The sequence below is a fragment of the Grampus griseus genome (assembly GCF_964374135.1).
Source record: "Grampus griseus genome assembly, chromosome: 15".
Lineage (NCBI taxonomy): Eukaryota > Metazoa > Chordata > Mammalia > Artiodactyla > Delphinidae > Grampus > Grampus griseus.
Genome location: NC_139009.1, coordinates 34,838,691 through 34,858,799, shown reverse-complemented (window position 1 = coordinate 34,858,799; position 20,109 = coordinate 34,838,691).

Genomic DNA, 20,109 nt, shown 5'->3' with positions numbered 1-20,109 from the left:
ATCTCAATAGAGCTGCTCTTTAAAAAATACATGCTGAATTTTATGTTTTCATATTAAGTAGGGGCAGTTGGAAAATATCTCTGACCAGCCCTCATGAATGTTCATGGCACTATATACCTTTGTCGCATAGTATTTACCTTAGTTGTATTTACCTTAAGGTAGTATTTATCTTAGTTGACAGTTGAGCTCAGGTGTGAAGCCAGGCAAGAGCAAAGAGATAATGAGAAGAGCATCCCAAGTCATGGGAGCCACAGGTGCCAGGCCCTGCAATGAGGAGGAGCCTGAGACATTGAAAAGACTGAATGAAGGCCAGTGAGGCAGGGGCACAGTGAGGCATACGGAGCAAGGGGACGAGTAGAACAGGACGAGGCTGCAGAAGAAAGAGGGTCAGACCGTGTGGGCCCTTGAAGAAACAGGGCTTCTCAAACTTCAGTGGGGATCTTGTTAAAACGCATGTTCAGACTCAATAAGCCTGGGCTGGGGACCAAGAGTCTGCATTTCTCATAAGTCCCAGGGACGTGCTTTGAGTAGCAAGGCTGTGACGACATTATTCCAAGAGCCCTAAGAATCCACTCAAGTTTTTTAAACAGGGACGTGATAAGATCAGATGTGGCAAGTTACGGAGAGTGAATTAGAAAAGAGCAAGAGTGGATTCAATGTATTTCAGTTAGCCCGGTGAGAAGTGGTGGCAGCTGGGGAGTGGTGGTGAGGGAAAAAAGCAATGGGGGACCAAAGCTGTGCTTTAGGAAGCTCTATCTAGTGTGCTGGAGAGAATACCTAGAAGGAGGAACAATTAGGAGGCTAAGAGAACAGTTCAATGAACATCTGAAGTAGGGTGCTCATGGTGAGATTGAAATGCAGGCCATGGTGGGAATTAGATTCTGGGTAGAACAGATAAAAATAGTAAACAAATATGTGGCACTTACAATGCATAGGGAGCTGTTCCAAGTGCTTTAGCATATATAATCTAAGGAGAGTCCTATGATATAGGTACAATTGTTATTCCCATCTGACAGATGGGGCAATCGAGGTACACAGTTAAAATAACTGTCACAAGGTTGTACAGACATTAAGTAGCAGGACTGGGAATTCTGGCTTCACAGTCATCTCTACTGCACCTCAATTTCTTTCAAGAAATTGAATCTTCAAGTTCTGAAATCTGATTAGAGCATAGGGACGTGAGGCTCTGGGAGGCTCTGAGTAACTGGGAAATGATGGTCCCACTAACCAAAGTAGAGAAGCAAGGAGAAGAAGGAATTAGTTTAGGGGAAGAAGAATGAGATCTGGCTTGGATGAGCTGAGTGCAACCTGAAGTGCCTTTGAAATATCCAGGAGGAGAGAGCCAGCAGGAAATTAGTCAGACTGAGTTGAGGACAAAGGCTTGGGTTTGAGTATACATTTCAAGGTAATCTGCACAGAGGGGAGATTTTTGTAAATTGCAGAATGATTGCTGACCATATAGCCACTTGGCATACTGGGAACAGGAGCAGAGAGGTTGAAGGAAGCAGGGATAAGGGAGCTGGGTAAATACTAGGAAAGAAGAGTCTGGCTCTTTAATCCAAATGCACATAAAATCCAAAAAGAAACAAGGGGAAAGGAGACACTGGCCCCACTAGAATGAGCATATGGCTTCTGGAACAGAGATATTGGAAACCCCAGTTCAGAAAGTACATGTCCCAGCACTTGGGGAAATATAACAAAGACAAGGAGAAGAAGATTGCGAAAAAGAAATAGGGCTTGTAGGATCAAGCTCTTACTGGCTGACTAGAGTACAAAGTGGGGTATAGGCCCAGGCACCCCAAGCTGTTTACCTGCAACTCAGGAGACCAGCAAACTCTGGACACCAAAGTGTCCCTAGAACCAGGGAGACAGACAAACAACCTGGCCCTCCTAGAGGGGTGGACAGGAAGATGACCTGTCTGGTGTGTCCCCAGTGCCCAGGGCATAACAGCCTGTTCAGTCCTCTGGGGCTGAATGAAGGCAGCCTCACCAGGTGAGCTGGGCCCCCTCTATCACAGACTGGTGTGGGCAGCAGGTTGTAGGTGAGGCCAGGCCAAGGCCAAGACTGGTGGAGGTGAGAGTTTAATGGGCACTGGTAAGGCCACAGAGACAACAAGCATGCACAGAGGAAAAAGAAAAGAGCTAGGGCAGAGCTTTGCGGATCACTTATTTTAAGGCAAGTGAAAGGAGAAGCAGACCATTGAAACAGATTGAGGGGGATAGTCAGCAATGACTTGGTCAGGACCCATGAAGTTAAAAAAAAAAAAAGAAAAAGATACCACACATGAGAGTCACACAGGAAAACAGTGACCCAAACCATATAAAAAAACATTAAATGTGAACAGAGGATTTACTGTATTTGGGCTCATTACCTACCAGGTAGAGGCAGCTATTCTGGTCCAGATCCTCACTACAGCTAATAACTAAAACTTTTCCCTCTCTTTTTACAGTGCATAAAGGGACAGCTTAAGCCAGAAGTAAAGGAACAGAAAACACAGCAAAACTGACCACAACATCCCCTGACAATGACAATTAAAGACACATTATAAGGACATTATTATGTGCCTTGGAATAACTGTAAAATCATTGCCTATGGAATATAGTATGGATGTTTCAGAAAACCTGGCAGGGTGACTGAACAGGTATTTGATTGCCACTGAATGAAGTACAAGCCTAATGTGTGTGATGGGTATTGGAAGCTTGCATGGAGCATTTATTTGAAGGATAGCAGATACATAGCAGGAAAATCCTAAGAGTTGAGGTGAGAAGGAGTGGGCAGATGGAGCAAGGGAAATGTAAAAATGAGAGAGGGCTATATGTAGAAACAGAAGAGAGGCAGTGTCTCACTGAATTCAAGAGGTGGGTTTGCTTTGAGCCTAGCTGAAATAATGTGAGATGGCTTGGCAACAGCATTTTGAACCAACAATTGAATCAAAGTAATTACCTGCATTCTTGTTTTCAATAAGTCTTTTCCTTTACTTAACCGAATTCATATGGTGGACCGGGACTTTGATCTTTAGTGCTGTGTTACCCTGTTACTTATGCAAATCAATACAGAAACTTTTTTTAAAAAGTTCCCCATAGTCACTTTTGTCTTATACTGTTTCCTGATTATAAAAGCAACATAAATTAATTTTCTTTGGAATATATAAAAAGATATAAAAAAGAAAACTAAAATTACCCACCATCCATCATCAGTCTTTTTCTTTTTTCTCTCATCATCAAACTTTTCCTGTAATGATAGTCCCTTATAAGATTATGCTGAATTTATACTTTTTAATCTTTTACACTTAAGATTTTGTGAGTATTTTATCTTTTTTAAAATTCTTATTTTATATTGGAGTATAGTTGATTTTAAATGTTGTGTTAGTTTCAGGTATACAGCAAAGTGATTCAGTTGTACATATACATATATCTATTCTTTTGTGAGCATTTTCTTTGTCATTATGTATTATTTGAAAACATTTTTAAGTACTGGTTAATGCTCTACCATAAGATTTTACCCCAATTTATTTAACCATTCTCTTATTATTATACAATTAGCTTAGTTCCAATTTTTCACTAGTATAAAAAACAACATAACTGTTTCAATATTTTCCCTAATATAATAACCTTTTGGAAGACTTTATTTATTTTTTATTTTTTATTTATTTATTTATTTATTTTCTTTTTGGCGGTACGCGGGCCTCTCACTGTCGTGGCCTCTCCCATTGCGGAGCACAGGCTCCGGAGGCGCAGGCTCAGCGGCCATGGCTCACGGGCCCAGCCGCTCCGCGACACGTGGGATCCTCCTGGACCAGGGCACGAACCCGCGTCCCCTGCATCGGCAGGCGGACCCCCAACCACTGCGCCACCAGGGAAGCCCTATTTTTTATTTTTAAATTTTTTTTTTTTTTTTTTTTTTTTTTTTTTTTTTTTTTTTTTTTGCGGTACGCGGGCCTCTCACTGTTGTGGTCTCTCCCGTTGCGGAACACATGTTCCGGACGCGCAGGCTCAGCGGCCATGGCTCACGCGCCCAACCGCTCCGCGGCATGTGGGATCTTCCCGGACCGGGGCACGAACCCGTGGCCTCTGCATCGGCAGGTGGACTCTCAACCACTGCGCCACCAGGGAAGCCCTATTTTTAAAATTTTTATTTATTTAATTTATTTTTGGCTGCATCAGGTCTTAGTTGTGGCAAAAGGGATCTTCACTGAGACATGCAAGATCTTTCATTGCGGTGCGTGGGCTTCTCTCTAGTTGTGGCGTGTGGGTTTCTCTTCTCTAGTTGTGGCGAGCAGGCTCCAGGGCATGTGGGCTCTGTAGTTGTGGCGTGAGGGTTCCAGAGTGTGTGGGCTCTGTAGTTTGCAGCACGTGCATTCTCTAGTTGAGGCGCGAGCTCAGTAGTTGTGGCACGTGGACTTAGTTGCCCTGCGGCATGTGGGATCTTAGTTACCTGACCAGGGATGGAACCCATGTCCCCTGCATTGTAAGGCAGACTCTTTACCACTGGACCACCAGGGAAGTCCCTGGAAGACTTTTTAATAACAGTTTTATTGAGATACAATTCACATACTGTACAATTTACCTATTGAAAGTGTACAATTCAGTGGTTTCAGGTATATTCACAGATTTGTGTAACCACCACCATAATCAATTCTAGAACATTTTCATCAATCCAAAAAGAGCCTCAATATACTTTAGCCATCACCTTCCAATCCCTCCTCCACACCAGACCTAGGCAACTACTAATCCACTCTCTGCTCCTATAGATTTGCCTATTCTGGGCATTTCATATAAATGGAACAATACAATATGTTATCTTTTGTGACTGGCCTTTTTCACTTACCATAATGTTTTTAAGATTTACCTATGTTATAGAATGTATCAGCAATTCATTCCTTTTTATGGATAAATACTATTCCATTGAGTTGGATATATTACCTTTTGTTTATCCATTCACCTGGTGATGGACACTTGGGTTGTTTCTACTTTTTGGCTATTAGGAATAATGCTGCTATGAACATTTCTATACAAGTTTTAGTGTGGACTTAGGTATTCAATTCTATTGGAAGAATTGCAGCAACTCTTGGCATTGGGAGTTGCTGGGTCATATGGTAACTTTGTTTAACCTTTTAAGGAACTGCCAGACTGTTTTGCAAAGTGACTGCACAATTTTACATTCCCACCAGCAGTGACTGAGGGTCCCACTCTCTCTATATCATCACCAACACTTGTTATTATTTATCTTTTTGATTATAGCCATCCTAATGGCTAAAGTAGTATCTCAGTGCCTTTTTGATTTGCATTTCTCTAATGACTAATGATGTTGAACATCTTCTCATGTGCTTTTTGGTCATTTGTATATCTCCTTTGGAGAAATATCTATTCAGGTCTTTTGCCCATTTTTCAATTGAGTTATTTGTCTTTTTATTATTGAATCATAAGGTTTATATTCTAGATACAAGTCCCTTACCAGATATAGGATTTGCAAATATTTTCTCCAATTCTGTGGGTTGTCATCTCACTTTCTGGAAGATGTCCTTTGAAGAAAAAAAAAACTTAATTTAGACAAAGTCCAGTTTATCAGTTTTTTCTTTTGTTGTTTGCACTTAGGCATATGGGTAGGGCATGGACAGTCTCTGCCCTATGACCTACACGTATGGTAGCACTGAAAATTAAAATATGTATTTGCTATTCACATTCATAAATTTCATATCAAGAGCACCACAACATCAGACTTTGGTGATATCATAATATTTATAATTTGTATCATTAACACAGTATCTATTTTTTCTAGTTTCCTTCAGGCCAACTTATCCATGAGGCAAAATAGACACAGTGCTCAGTGTCCACAATACCTTTAATGGCCCATGAAAATATTTATTTATTATTTTTGTGTGTGTGTGTGGTACGCGGGCCTCTCACTGTTGTGGCCTCTCCCGTTGTGGAGCACAGGCTCCGGACGCGCAGGCTCAGCGGCCATGGCTCACGGGCCCAGCCGCTCCGCGGCACGTGGGATCTTCCCGGACCGGGGCACGAACCCATGTCCCCTGCATCGGCAGGCGGACTCCCAACCACTGCGCCACCAGGGAAGCCCCATGAAAATATTTTAACTTTAAAATCCAAAGAAAAAATGAACTGTGTGGTCAAAGAAATGTTTTAACACACAGTATTAATACATTCATTTTCATACCAACACAGTGGTAAAATATCACTTTCAATGTGTTTTTTCTGAGGAAGGAGCCTACAAAGGCAAAAGTGTCAGGTCTAGGAAAGTAGTAATATGAAAATGAGAGGAACTTGGTTTTGCTCCTGAGAGAGAAAAGAAAAGAGAGGGACGAAGAAGGCAGATGGCACAATGGCAGAGAGCTGGCACAGCATAGGGTAAAGGGGCAATGAGAAATCCCAGGGGATGGTGTGGCCAAAGGCTTTTTAAGAACAGGAAGTCTACTGTGTCATTTTAGGTTATTTGCTCTATTATGCATGATGTGGCTTCTCTCAGGAGACTCAAATCTTTTGCAATGCCTGCAAGGCTCATAAATGCTTTGCATAAGTAAGAGGATGGGACCAAATTTCACATCTGACACGTAGGGCAGAAACACAACAGAAAAACAGGAGCCCAGAGGCAAAGTGACCATAAGGATATCAGCCTCCAGAGAAATCACAAAAATCTTCAGTGTGCCTTAATTCTTCCCCAGCTATGGAATTGGGTGACGTGGGGGATTGGGCTGCAAGGAGAGGAGACTGGGTCAAATCGATACAGACTGAGAGGGCCTAGCTGACATCTAGTTAAATTTAGCTTTCAGTATATATGTATACACACACGTGATTGAAGCCTAAGTAGATTTATTATTTTCTTTAAGTTTTTACTTTAGAAATAATTCCAGACATAAAGAAGAGTTGCAGGAATAAAAACTGTACAGAGAAAACTCATATGGACTTTACCTATTATCACTTTACTTATATATTTTGCCTCATTTGTTTTATACCCACTTACTTTTACCTCTTTACACCCACTTGCTGAAACATCATGGTTCCCCATAGTATGTGTCCATCTTAGCTGCAATAAACCCAACTTGTTTAACTACAAGTATGTTCCTGGTGGTCTCTGGCTGTAGGGAGTTGACTTAAGTAGATGTTCCACCAAGGAAGCCCTCAGCACCACGCAAAGGACCCTCAACCCAGTAATCCTGAGTGTATCTGAGAGCCCTGTGTCTCTACCTGCACATACTAAATTGAGCTTCAGTATTTCACTGAAGCCCTTCAGTGTTGGGTTTATTTTGTTTTCATAGGAATAAGATCCCTTAAGATTTTTTTTTAAAACCTAACCAGTTTTGTGTTGCTCTTTGGCAAAATTATTTTCTAGCCAACACCTGCTTCTGCTTGACAAGCATTTTGAATGTTGTTTGTAAAAGGAAAACTCTACAGGGAGAGGATCTAAACTTTCTTCCCTCGCAGAGAGAACAGAATTAGCTTTTTAAAAGAACAGTTTCATATTTGTAGGGAGAAGAAATCTATAAGTTCATCCTGAGCAAGCCTCGAGGGCTAAGGAATTCAAAGTTCTCCACAGACCAGCTTAAAAAGTTTAAATGAACTTTTCCATGGGTCACCTTTACAGACCTTATCAGGACTTCTTCCTCAGTCTTGTCTTTGTTTCCCTGAGAACTGCTGTGTTTAATTTCACCTGCAGTGAATCAGGAGACTCTGTTCAGCTCTGGATTAGCTACAGTTGGCCTTTGGCCAAGCTCCGGGGACAGTTAGCCAAGCACCGTCCTTACGGAGCATTCCATTCTCGGGGCTTTTCTCGGTATAAAACTGCACCTCTTCCAGACTAAACACCTGCTGCCTTCCTGTTTTCTCTTTATATACAAACTTGTACACTTGACTTTCTAACTGGCACAGTTTCACGAGGGACAGTTTGGAATGTGGTGGCCAATCAAGGGAACTTTTGACGTGAACAAGGTTGTTCATTTGAGAAGTACCTCAGAACAAAAAAAAAAGAAGAAACTTTCTTAAGAAGATTGTCTTGTTTGTCTAAAAGAGAAAAGTTTGTCTAGCTTAAGAAATATCCCCCCCCTTTTTTTGTAACTTACAGATTAATGATATCTGATGTTCTCATTTATAGCTGGATAGAAATTTTCAAGGAATCAAGTTCTGTCAAAACCAACTGCACATCACTGTCTTGTATGTGTATATACATCACATTTATTTTTCTGTATCTAACCTTTCTTCCCCTCCTTACTGAGGGAACATAATTAGCTTTTTTAAAAAATGTTTTTTGTATTTATCTGATGACAGCTCCCTCACATTTTTTCTGTTTCTTTTCCTCTCTTTTTCCTTCTCTTGGGAAACTTTAAAGATGAATTAATTTAAAAGACGCATCAGTTGTTATGTGCTCACTCTAGGAGTATAGTCCAGGTAAGCGGTCAAAAAGATCTAAAAGAAAAAAAAAGTTATTAAACCATGTTTCTTTTTATTGACACTAAAGAGTATATTTACATATTAGCCTGCATAACATCTATACTATAGGAAGAAAAGCCTTCAACTTTAAGTTAAAAGAAGAATTTTTGTTGTGATTGAGTCTTTAAAAATTAGTTTACCCTATAAAAATAAAGTCAGTTAAGACCATTTAATCACATTTCTTGTGATTCAAACATCTTAAATTTCCCACGTTGGTTTTATGAATTAAATAAATTGCCACTGTTTCCATAACTTGTTTTAAGTAAAAAATTATACATGTAAAATCGTATTCAGCTAATTGGAATGATGATCAATGTCTGTTCAAAGGGTTTAGTTTTATGAAGTTTGTACAGTGTTACAAATCATAAGGATTTAATGTGTTAGCTAAATTATGATTTCCAGATCTTTAACTTTAAAACCTTAGACAAATGACTAAGTTAATTAATAAAAAATCTTTGGATGCAGAGACAGTTCCTAAAAAAAGAAACACAAAAATTTGTCACTAAACAAAATTTTAAGTTACCTTATTACTTAAATTGACAATAGATAAACAAAATTTGCAAATACATTTAAATGATATTACTCACACACCCACAACTTAGTTATTTTTGCCTCCTCAGATTTGTTAGAATTATATGAAATAAATGCTAAAGGATAAAAACAGATTTTGTTTTTCAATTTTCTAGTTTTCTTTTGTGTCTGAGGAAAGTAAAGTTGGTTACCTTGGTTAAATATGGCAATTAATATAATTGTTTAATTACACTACATACAAAAATATTTTTAAATACAAATATATATACAATGATAATACATATGATTTTTTGTTTTTTATTAAGAAAGTTATAGTTTGTTCAGATGGCAAATTTACTATGCTATATAAATTGTTTTATCTACTCTACTACTAAGTTATATTTTAAAACTATAAAGACTTCAAATTAAGATCTATTTTAATATTTATATATCTGTTTAAGTATGTGGGATTGAGTACATATTAATGCATCTCAATAAGTCCTTTAGGTACTTCCCTGGTGGTCCAGTGGTTAAGACTTCACCTTCCAATGCAGGAGGTGCAGGTTCAATCCCTGGTTGGGGAGCTAAGATCCCACATGCCTTGGGACCAAAATAAAAACCAAAACATAAAAAAGCAGAAGCAATATTGTAACAAATTCAATAAAGACTTTAACAATGGTCCACATTAAAAAAAAAATCTTAAAAAGAAAAAATAAGTCCTTTACTGCAAATTGTTACATGAATAATACACATAGGGAGTAAAAATAGAATTTGGATCTTTTTTCTATAAAATTAATGTTATTTTATGTACAGATCAGTGGAGATCAGAAAATTATTTTGCTAACTTTTGGTACTTCTTGACACAGTTTTAAATCATTTTTCAAGAGTCTTTACTTTTGAAAAAAAGTTGAATTCCTATCAACCATTGTTGTTTATTGCTATGTTTTTAGAACTTCGCTGCAAGTTGTTTTGTCTTTAGATATTTATGAATCTGCCTCTTTAATCACTCTCGATGTTGCCTTTCCTAAATTCAGGCCTCAAATTCAGAATAATAGAACTGTTAAAATGCCTTTTACGCCTGAGCTATCTTTCAGTTCCCTAAAATGACTCGTAGGTAGCACAAAGATTTGCTCTATCCCTCAGTAAAAGAAAGGAAAATAGGAATGATTAGGTTTGTCTAAAATTGTCCAAATTTTAGTTAATTAAAAACCTGGGGACTTCCGTGGTGGCGCAGTGGTTAAGAATCCACCTGCCAATGCAGGGGACACGGGTTCGAGCCCTGGTCCGGGAAGATCATGGTCTGGGAAGATCATGTGGCCTGCAATCCACAGCTATTGAGCCTGCATGCCACAACTACTACAGCCCGTGTGCCTAGAGCCTGTGCTCCGTAACAAAGAGAAGCCACCACAATAAGCCCGCGCACCGCAACAAAGAGTAGCCCCCGCTCACGGCTACTAGAGAAAGCCCGTGCACAGCAACAAAGACCCAACGCAGCCATAAATAATTACTTAATTAAAAAAAAAACAACCTGTATGAGTTCTTTTGTTTAACAAACTTAGAATTTAAAAAAAACTGACAATAAAAAGAGAGTTTATCTTCTAATGCAAGTTATACTTAAGTAAAATATATTTCTTAAATAAAAATACTTTCTATGATTGGATACTTTTCAAGTTTAAGGAAAAAAATGACATGCTCACGTACAAGCACAAAGACTGGTACAATAACTGCCTATCAAAATGTGTCTTCCAGGGCTTCCCTGGTGGCGCAGTGGTTGAGAGTCCGCCTGCCGATGCAAGGGATATGGGTTCGTGCCCCGGTCCGGGAAGATCCCACATGCTGCGGAGCGGCTAGGCCCATGAGCCATGGCCGCTGAGCTTGCGCGTCTGGAGACGGTGCTCCGCAACGGGAGAGGCCACAACAGTGAGAGGCCCGCGTACCGCAAAAATGTGGCTTCCAGGATTCTAGATCCACAATTCCTATTTCCATTTTTGTTCATACAGAATCTGAATAAATACTAGTGGTATTAATGCAAATACATGGTAATCTTCAGAGGCCTATTGCTCATTTCAGCATTTCACTGAGTAGCCAAAACATAGCTACCTTGTCCGAAAGTATGACGGCAATAGTAAAATGTGTGAAAACTTTAACTGATTTTGTTTTAAGGTTTTCACTAACCTTGATGGTTCCTGTGCTATATAGACTCTGCTATTGATAGAAAATGCTCATCCCTTTTCAGCTGGTCACCTAATCTTTATAAAATATTGTTGTATTTCTCCTCCCATATCACTACAACACAAACACAGTCACTTCCTTCCTTTACCTGAAAAAAGGAGAACCCTGTGATTACTTAACCCCTATCAGGGAACTCTCCACATCCCTTATGGACCTTACAGAGACTCTCTTGAGTACCCCTGATTTAATTGTGGTGGCTCATCCTTAAAAAGAAAAACTAAAAATTGCCAAGCAGGCTAGTTTAGCACAGTCTTGAATTTTCCCTTGAAATTTAAGCTTCTCACGGAAATTAAATCAGTTCCAATGGCCATATTAATTGCTCTTGCCCAGTGCCAGGTAACAAAAGATAAAACATTTGTACTAATAGTGGGTATTGTTTGGGTTAGTCTATGATTTTAAAAGGCTTTAGAAACAAAGAAGTTTCCTGACCATTACAGGAATCCTTGCAAAATGCACTGTGAAATAAAGAACCTTGAGATGTTTTGCTAGTACCTAAAGAGATAGCCACAATAAAAGTCAGAATTTAACAAAAATCCTTCATGACATTATCCAAAATAGCTGAGAGAAATTAGCCATGATGTAGAACCAACATTCATGGGGTAATTTTAAGAAGTATTGCTGATGACGTTTCCAATGCATATCTTATTTGCCAAATATTTATAGTTCATTCCCTCATTTCCTTGGGACTTTTCTCAAATATAACCTTAAGAACGAGGTCTTCCCTGACCACCCTATATGAAATAACAAACTTCTCCTTCCCCATCCTGCTTTATATTTATAGCAGTTTGTCTACTGTCTGTCTTCCCCCACTAGAATGTAAGCTCCATGAGGTTCTTTGTTCTTTTCATTCTTGTTATTTTCAGTGCCTAGAGATGTAGGCACTTGATGGGCACAAATAAGTGTTTATTCAATAAAGAAAGTACGCCTTCCTAAGTCCATTGCACTTAGCTTCTCTCATTTATTCATCAAACAAACAATACCTTTTATCTTTCAGGCAGTATGTTGAGATCTGGTGATGAACAATGACTAGACTTCGAGGTGACTAACCTCGAGTGATAGCCTTCAAGGAGGTTATGGTCCACTCAGAGGCAAACTGACAAGTAAATTGACAATTAGAGCACGGTGTAATAAATGCTGCAATAGTGGAAGTACTAGACACTGAACTGTACAGCAGACTCATCTAGCCAACTTTAAGGGAATCAAGGAAGAATTCCTGGTGGAAGTAATATCCTAACAAAGACGTGAAGGACAAGGAGTTACTCCAAGTGAAATATTAGTAGAGTCAAGAGTGTTTCACGCAGAGATTGGTCTCCAGAAAGGTTGAACAGTGAGAGAGGCTGTTGTCAGATTAAAGATTTACCCTCCCCAGAGGCACCGATTTGTGTCATGTCTTACATCATGTTGTTCCCTGTGCTGGGAAAGGCTGGAATGCCACCCTGTTTATAGCTTAATCACCTTTACATCCTGAAAAACCTTTTACTATGTGGCTTCTCCTGCCTCACAAAAGCTGATGCAGTCACTTGCTTCTTTGTCCCATCCCTATAAGCAGTGTTTCCTCGGTTCTAGCCCTTACCAATATTTTTCTTCAATACTAGATGGAATTCCCTAGAGAACAGAAAATATGTCTTATATACTTTGTATCCTTAGGCACTAGGAACTCCAAGAGGCTGGCAGAGAGTAGGCACTCACTAAATGTTTGTTGAATGAATAATTAGTACTGATTCTGTATGTAATTTCTTGATTCTAGTAGTACTTGGAGAAGACAATGACTAGAAAATTCCAGGACTTTCCTACATCAAGAAAATAATGACTGCAAAGTAAAAACTAATATAAATATAGACATAGATTTTATCTATTTTATCTATCTATCTATCTATCTTCTAGCTCTTGCTTGAGTAATAAAGGAGGTGAAGAACCACAAATGTGTCTTATTCCATAAGTTTATTAATATTTGTCTCCAATTAGTTTTATGAAAGCAGAAGCTGAGACGGGCCTTGATGTGCACGATATTTATTAGGGACCAACTTCTGGCTGGAAGGGGAGGATGTAGGATTGGAGCAAGAACTGCAATGTAGGCTCCCCTAAGGCTCAGGAAACGCCATGGAGAGCTTGACAGCACACACGACCCCAGTCAGAGTTGTTCCACAGTGACCACAAGTATATTAAGAACACCATCAGTTGATCAATACTCAGATGGAAGGGTGTGAGCTTGGATATGGCAAACGGTTTAGGGAAACCCTGATGGGAGTGACAGCTGGAAGCTGTCTGGTCACTGAATTCCGAGCAGCCTGGGTAGCAAGTCCTACCTTGAAGCAGGACCTCTGTATTCACCACAGTCTTATTCCATGAACGTACAGTCATGATTTCAAATGAGGTAGGTTATATTCAAATTTCCCTAACAAAAATATGTGTATCTAAAAACGTGTGGAAAACACCAAAGGTGTATGATGGAAATCAGTATATTGGAATTATACTACAAATACATTTTTCTCAGAGGTATTACTGGATTTGAAGCACTGCCATGTGGCTTCCTTTCTTTAAGTTTGATGGCAATACCTTTAAGTCAGAATTTTAGTTTACTTTGTCCCAAAAGACATCTAACATTTTCCATGGCGGATTGCAGAGCACTCTTTCCTTTGCGGTGCTGTGAATTTCATTTTCCCATCCTTTTTCCATGACCTCAGGAGCCAACTATCCAAACAAACTTCACTTAAACTGATTCATATGGTAGCTCTGTACTTTGAAGTTTGGTGTTGATCATAAAAGAACCATAAAATGATTCTTCAAACTTATTTTAAAGCAATGAAGCCAAATGATTTCTTGAAATATTTTCAATGTAATAGATATTATTGAAGAATTTTAACATTATAAAAATTACCTTTTAGTGAAAAAAAAATACTTTTCCTTTGAATCTAAGAATTTTTTCTCTTGTGCTCTTTTTTTCCTATCCACATTATCCTAGATCATTCTATTCTGTTGCTCTTTCTTTCTGACTGCATTTCTTACTGGTTCTAACCAATGCTTCAAGTTTTTCTTCCCTAGCTGTTGTCTTTCATAGCTTATACGGATATTACTATCAGTAGGATCTAAAGGTCACCAGTTACACATTAAGGGTTAATATTCCATTAAAGAAGCATTTGACTCTTATAGACATTTGGAAAACTGTCTGCCAGACTCTTAAACCTCAAGACTCTTGAGACTCAGCTGTGCTCCCCTTGTGTACTTAAATCTCTAGCTGTCACATGAGGTCATAGTCTTTTTCTTTGTTTTACTCTGCTATAATAGAATGGCATTTGGGTGAGTCCAGCTCAGTTCTTTAGATGCTGTTGGAGCACTTGTTTGCAACAGACTATAGCAGGGACTAGAGGAATAAAGATAATCCCAGTCCTCCAGGATTCTGCTCTCTGATGTGGTAGACTTTTGTACCAAGTTCAATGCTAATAGAGAGCTATACTCAGTGTTCAATGAGAAGACAAAGAAAAGACACCTAACTCAATATAGAGGCCTAAAAAAGGTTTCTAAAGATGATGACTGCTGATTTGAGTGTTAAGGGATGTTTAATAAGAGTTATCCAGTCCCATGTTACTAGAGCATCATGCGGGGGGCACAATAGGGGGTCCATAGGAGTAATATATGCCATGCCAAGTAGCATCTATTGTATTCTATAGGACATGGGGACCACTTTTTAAGCAGAGAAGTGCCTTGTATTTTTGAAATATCATTCTCACTGGCATGACATGGAGGATGGCTCTAAAGCAGTGGTTCTCAGTGTGCCCTGGACTAGCAGCTTCAGCATTACCTGAGGACTAAGAAATGCAAATTCTCAGGCCCTACTCCAGACCTACTGAATCAGAAACTCTGGGATTGGGGCCCACCAGTCTGTTTCAACAAGTCCTCCAGGTGATTTTGATCCAGGCCAAAGTTTGAGAATCACTGCTCTAAATCAGCAGGAACATTTGACAAAGTCTGGAGCAGGGCTCAGATTAAGAAGGAATTCACCTCGGGTGCAAAATTTAAGAGGGTGCCAAAATCCTCAGTAACCAAGATAATATGTTAATGTAACATTTTGAAAAAATTAAAATGAATGCCAAAAATTCACAATGTTGTGTTTTAGGGCCCTGTGTTATTGTGCAATGGGAACAGTTGTTTCCAATCTGCTTGGGGTTCCCAGGGCCCACATAACTGTCACATTTCCCAGCAGGTGAATTGGGTAATGTGGTGTTCAGGCCTGGCTTCAAGGGTGTGAGACTTGTGCAGTTGAACACGGCCCCACATGCAGAAGGACCCCACACTTAGAGGGGCCCCCCAATTGGTTTACTGCTCTGCTGTCACTGTCTTGAAATTCTTTATAATTTTTAAAGAAGGGGCCCTGTAGTTTTAGTTTGTACTGGGCCCTGCAAAGTTTCTCTGGAATGGTTTCTGGATGTCTTTTTGTTTTCCTTCAAATTTTACATTAGCATAGAAGAAATTCAGTCTTCTTGCTGTTGTAGGACTTTCATTAACTTGTTCCACGCAGTTCCAAATATGATAGGACATTTTGATAACTGTATATAGGGCACAGATTTTTCCTTTTGCCTCAGGCTCCAACATGGCCCAACACAGTACTAGTCCGGAGACATTTTTCTCACGACAAAGGTGTGCTACTGACATCTAGTGGGTAGTGACCAGGGATGCTTCTAAACATCCTACAATGCACAGGACAGCTTCACAAGAAATTATTTGGTCCAAAATGTCAATGGTGCCAGGGTAAGGAGGTTGTTAGCAGTGTCTTGAATTGGGACAATGATAGCAAATATGGAACTATCTAGAACTTGGTGATTAGTCAGCTGGGAGGGAGTGGAGTTCAAGGGAAAGAAAGATTCTCAGAGTTTTCGCTTGTTTAGGGCACAAGTTATGTGGAGAATTCGGGGGAAGGAGCTAGTTAGTTAGAAGTAAAGCAAAAACAGATAGGAGTTTGAGGCAGGGCATCCAAATAGAGATGTTCATTTGAAGGCCAGCATCTGAAGCTCTGAATAGAGAGAGTTTAGAATGGTCAACAGGTACCTCTATTATGGTCCTCTGCCCTACCCAAACCTCTAGGACAATTCCACCCCTCCTGCTTCAGGGAATGGACACCACAGCTCAACCAGAGGAAAAAGAAGGCAATTTTTGGCTTTTTAAGTCCCACGTGATTTTTCTGAAACCCATGGCAGAGAAATAGTTTTGTGTATTTCAAATTTTTAAGCCCTAAAGAGCACAAGGTATAGAGTTCATTGTCATGCTATAAGTAACAGGCTGGGATAACAGGCAAGTCCAAGTGCTTTTCTCTGAGATGAAATAAAAATTCCTCAAGTGGGAGAAAGGGAGGGACAAAGGGGACGTAGGGGAGAGGATGGCTGGGACAATGGGATTGGGTCAGGGGCACCAAGTGGACAGAGCAGAATCAGTATCAGTAGCCAGCACATCCCCACTTGCAAAGGCAGCCCTCTTTTCCAATAGCTAAGACCACTTGAAGGCCCCAGGATAGAAATAAAGCCCCATCGCCTATTCTTGGGTAGAGCTGAAGGGATCCACAGTCCATTACAGACAAACGCCAAAGTAATCTCCAGCTTCTTCAGTTACATTTACTAGGCAAGTTTCTCTAGAACTGTTCCTGGGTGACTTTTTTTTCTTCTTCAATTTTTATATCAGCAGAGAGTGAATTCACTTTTCACCCTAAATATTTTCAAACTTTTTATTGCCATCAATAAAAGGCAAGGATTTTTCTTTGTTAAGTTTATGGGATACATTTTCTAGTTACAAGATAATTTTCTACAACATTTGTTTGTTTATTCTTTAACTATATACCTGTGGGTACCTCTGAAGGCAGAGATGTTGTCTTGTTCAATATCATACCACTAGACCATGGCACAGTGCACACAACATAGTAGGGGGGTCTGTAGTGGATGCTGCGACGTGCTGCCCAGATCTCCACTTTACCACCAAGGCATTCATTCCCTCAGATGTGGCTAGTCTCAGCTGTGATGGCTCATTACCTGATCCAATACCTGGTTCATGCAGGACAGAGGCTCTGTCCCTTGCCAAGCCAACGCCAGAGCTCTCAGTAGGATTGGCTAAGGCCTCTGTAGCAAATTCATCCCCTTTCAACCCTTTCTGACCAGTTCTGTTTCCCTCAAGTCCTTACAAAAGTTGTTTTCAAGAGTACTCCCCAGTAACCCTCCTTTATGCAAATCTCTGCCTAGAATCTCTTTCCTTAGGAACTGACTTAAGATAATGTTTAATAAATATTCGTTGACTAAATGGATGAAGGGGTTCTTCCATTGTAAACTATGAGGTTCCTCACCCTGATCAGAAATAATTGTGGAAAATTCTGACCTTTATTTGTAGACTTAACATTTTATTTTTATCATCTCAGGCCCTAAAAGTCAGAGCTCACACTCAAATCATTCACTCAGCTTCTGGGTCATGCGTGACTTTTCTATGATGACAGTATCAATACACAGTTGTTTTAGTTATATTGTCATTTGGTCACCAGATGGCAGAGGTGACACGCAGAAAGCCACTCTTTCTGGCCCTGGGTCACCCACTCCAGGATTTAACATTAAACCCAAATTACCCATTTAGTACCATTAATTCCCCAAGACCTTGTTATTACGGCATTGTTTCATTTTGTAGGAAAGTGTCACCGACACACTTGGCCTCATTTGCATATAAAAAGGAGGGTTTCAAATATAATGGAAGGAGCCCTGGACTAAGCATCTGAACCACTGCACATTGGCCATTTGTTCCATTTGAATATGTTTCTCCATCAGTAAAATGAGAATCCCAGCCCTGCCTGCTTTAAAGGTCTGTGGTTAAGGAACAAATGAAAATGACTGGGGTTGAAGGGACCATATGTGTTCCTCCCTAGTCCAGGAGAGCTCTGAGTATGGGGGGCCAGGATGGCATCCTGTAGGAGGTGGAGGGACTTTGTCTGGCTTCTAGGGTGAGGGGCTAGTCTAAGCCAGACTCCTGGGCTGGGCAGTTACTCCTCCTCTTGTAGCGTCCTCTGAGGTATGCTCCCTTCCTAGAACAGCACAAATGTTTCCTGCATGCAGCGGTGCATGGTTTATTTCTTCCAGGAATCCTCAACTCCTGCCCTTCTTGCTTGTGTGGGCTACCAGACCAGGAAGAAGTAGCTGGGTTTGCACAAATTTTTCACAATGCTATGGGATGGACCCTCACTGCCCAAATTTACCCATTTCCACACCAAAGTCCAGGCATAGGCAGAGGCTAGCGCCAGCCAAGCCAGGAGAGCTTGGTTCAGGCTTACATGTGCCCGCTAGGTCTCCCGTAGGAGACCGCAGCTGTCTGCCAGACCTGGCCCTATAGGAACCACCTGCGACCGTAAGGCCGTGATGAAAAATGCAGCGGTGCCGAGGAGATGCCGCAGGACTCAGTGGAGTGCGGTACTGGGGCCCGGAGAAGTACGACCTAGAGGAGGGCACTGCGGCCCCAAACCGCAAGGAGTCTGCTAAGAAGTACACCCCCACCTGGCGCTGCGTGGAGGGGGAGGAACTTCGGTACTCACGTGACACAGGATACCCAACACCGCATCCACTTCTACCTCTGGGCCAAGTGGCCATTCTTCTGTTCAAATCCGACTGAAAACGTGGATTGTGCCGGGCACCCAGGGATCTACCCACAAATAGGGACTGCAACCTAAATTCCAAAGACCAGAGACTGAATCTTTCAGCCTTGCTAAGAGAACACCTTGATCTTTTAAACTTTACTGCGATCTTTTGTACTGGTGCTGTCGGTACTAGTTTGTTGTGGTTAAAAAGCAACTAGCGGGGCTTCCCTGGTGGCGCAGTGGTTGAGAGTCTGCCTGCCAATGCACGGGACACAGCTTTGTGTCCCGGTCCGGGAAGATCCCACATGCCGCGGAGCGGCTGGGCCCGTGAGCCATGGCCGCTGAGCCTGCGCGTCCGGAGCCTGTGCTCCGCAACGGGAGAGGCCACAACAGCGAGAGGCCCGCGTACCGCAAAAAAAAAAAAAAAAAAAAAAAAGCAACTAGCAAAACAGCTTGCATTTGTATTCGTTTTCTATTCCATACTTCTCTGCCCCATGTTTTTTCTCTCCTCAAAATCTACTCTTTAGGGCTTCCCTGGTGGCACAGTGGTTGAGAGTCCGCCTGCCGATGCAGGGGACACGGGTTCGTGCCCCGGTCCGGGAAGATCCCACATGCCGCGGAGTGGCTGCGCCCGTGAGCCATGGCCGCTGAGCCTGTGCGTCTGGAGCCTGTGCTTCGCAACGGGAGAGGCCACAACAGTGAGAGGCCCACGTAATGAAAAAAAAAAAAATTAATTTCTATTCTTTAAATTAAAAAAAAAAATAGAAAAAAAGCACCACACAAAAATCCCAGCTACACAGGGTTTAGTTTCACCAGCGCTAAGGCTGTCTGAGCTAAGGGGCTGAGGGCAGCCTGCCAGGTGAATACCCTGGAGCTGGTCTGGCTTTGACACTGAGGTCAATGGAGGTGTGCAGCTTGGTGTCCACACTCTTCTTTTTCAGTTAGGGAGTGTATTAGTTTCTTATTGTTGTTGTAACAAACACTACACACTTGGTAGCTTAAAACAACACACACTTAAAAATTTTTTTATAGTTCTGGACGTCAGAAGCCTGAAATGGGTCTTATGGAGTTAAAAATCAAGGTGTCAGCAGGGCTGTGTTCCTGTCTTTTCCAGTTTCTAGAGGCTGCCTGCATTCCTTGGCTCGTGGCTCTTTCCTCCATCTTCAGAACAGATCATGCTAAACCCTGCTTCTGTTATCATATCTTTTTCTGACTTCAATCCTCCTCCCTCTCATGAAGACCCTTGTGACTGGGCTCACCTGGATAATACAGGATAATCTCATCTCAAAATGTGTTTAATCACATCTGCAAAGTCCCTTTTACCATGTAAGACA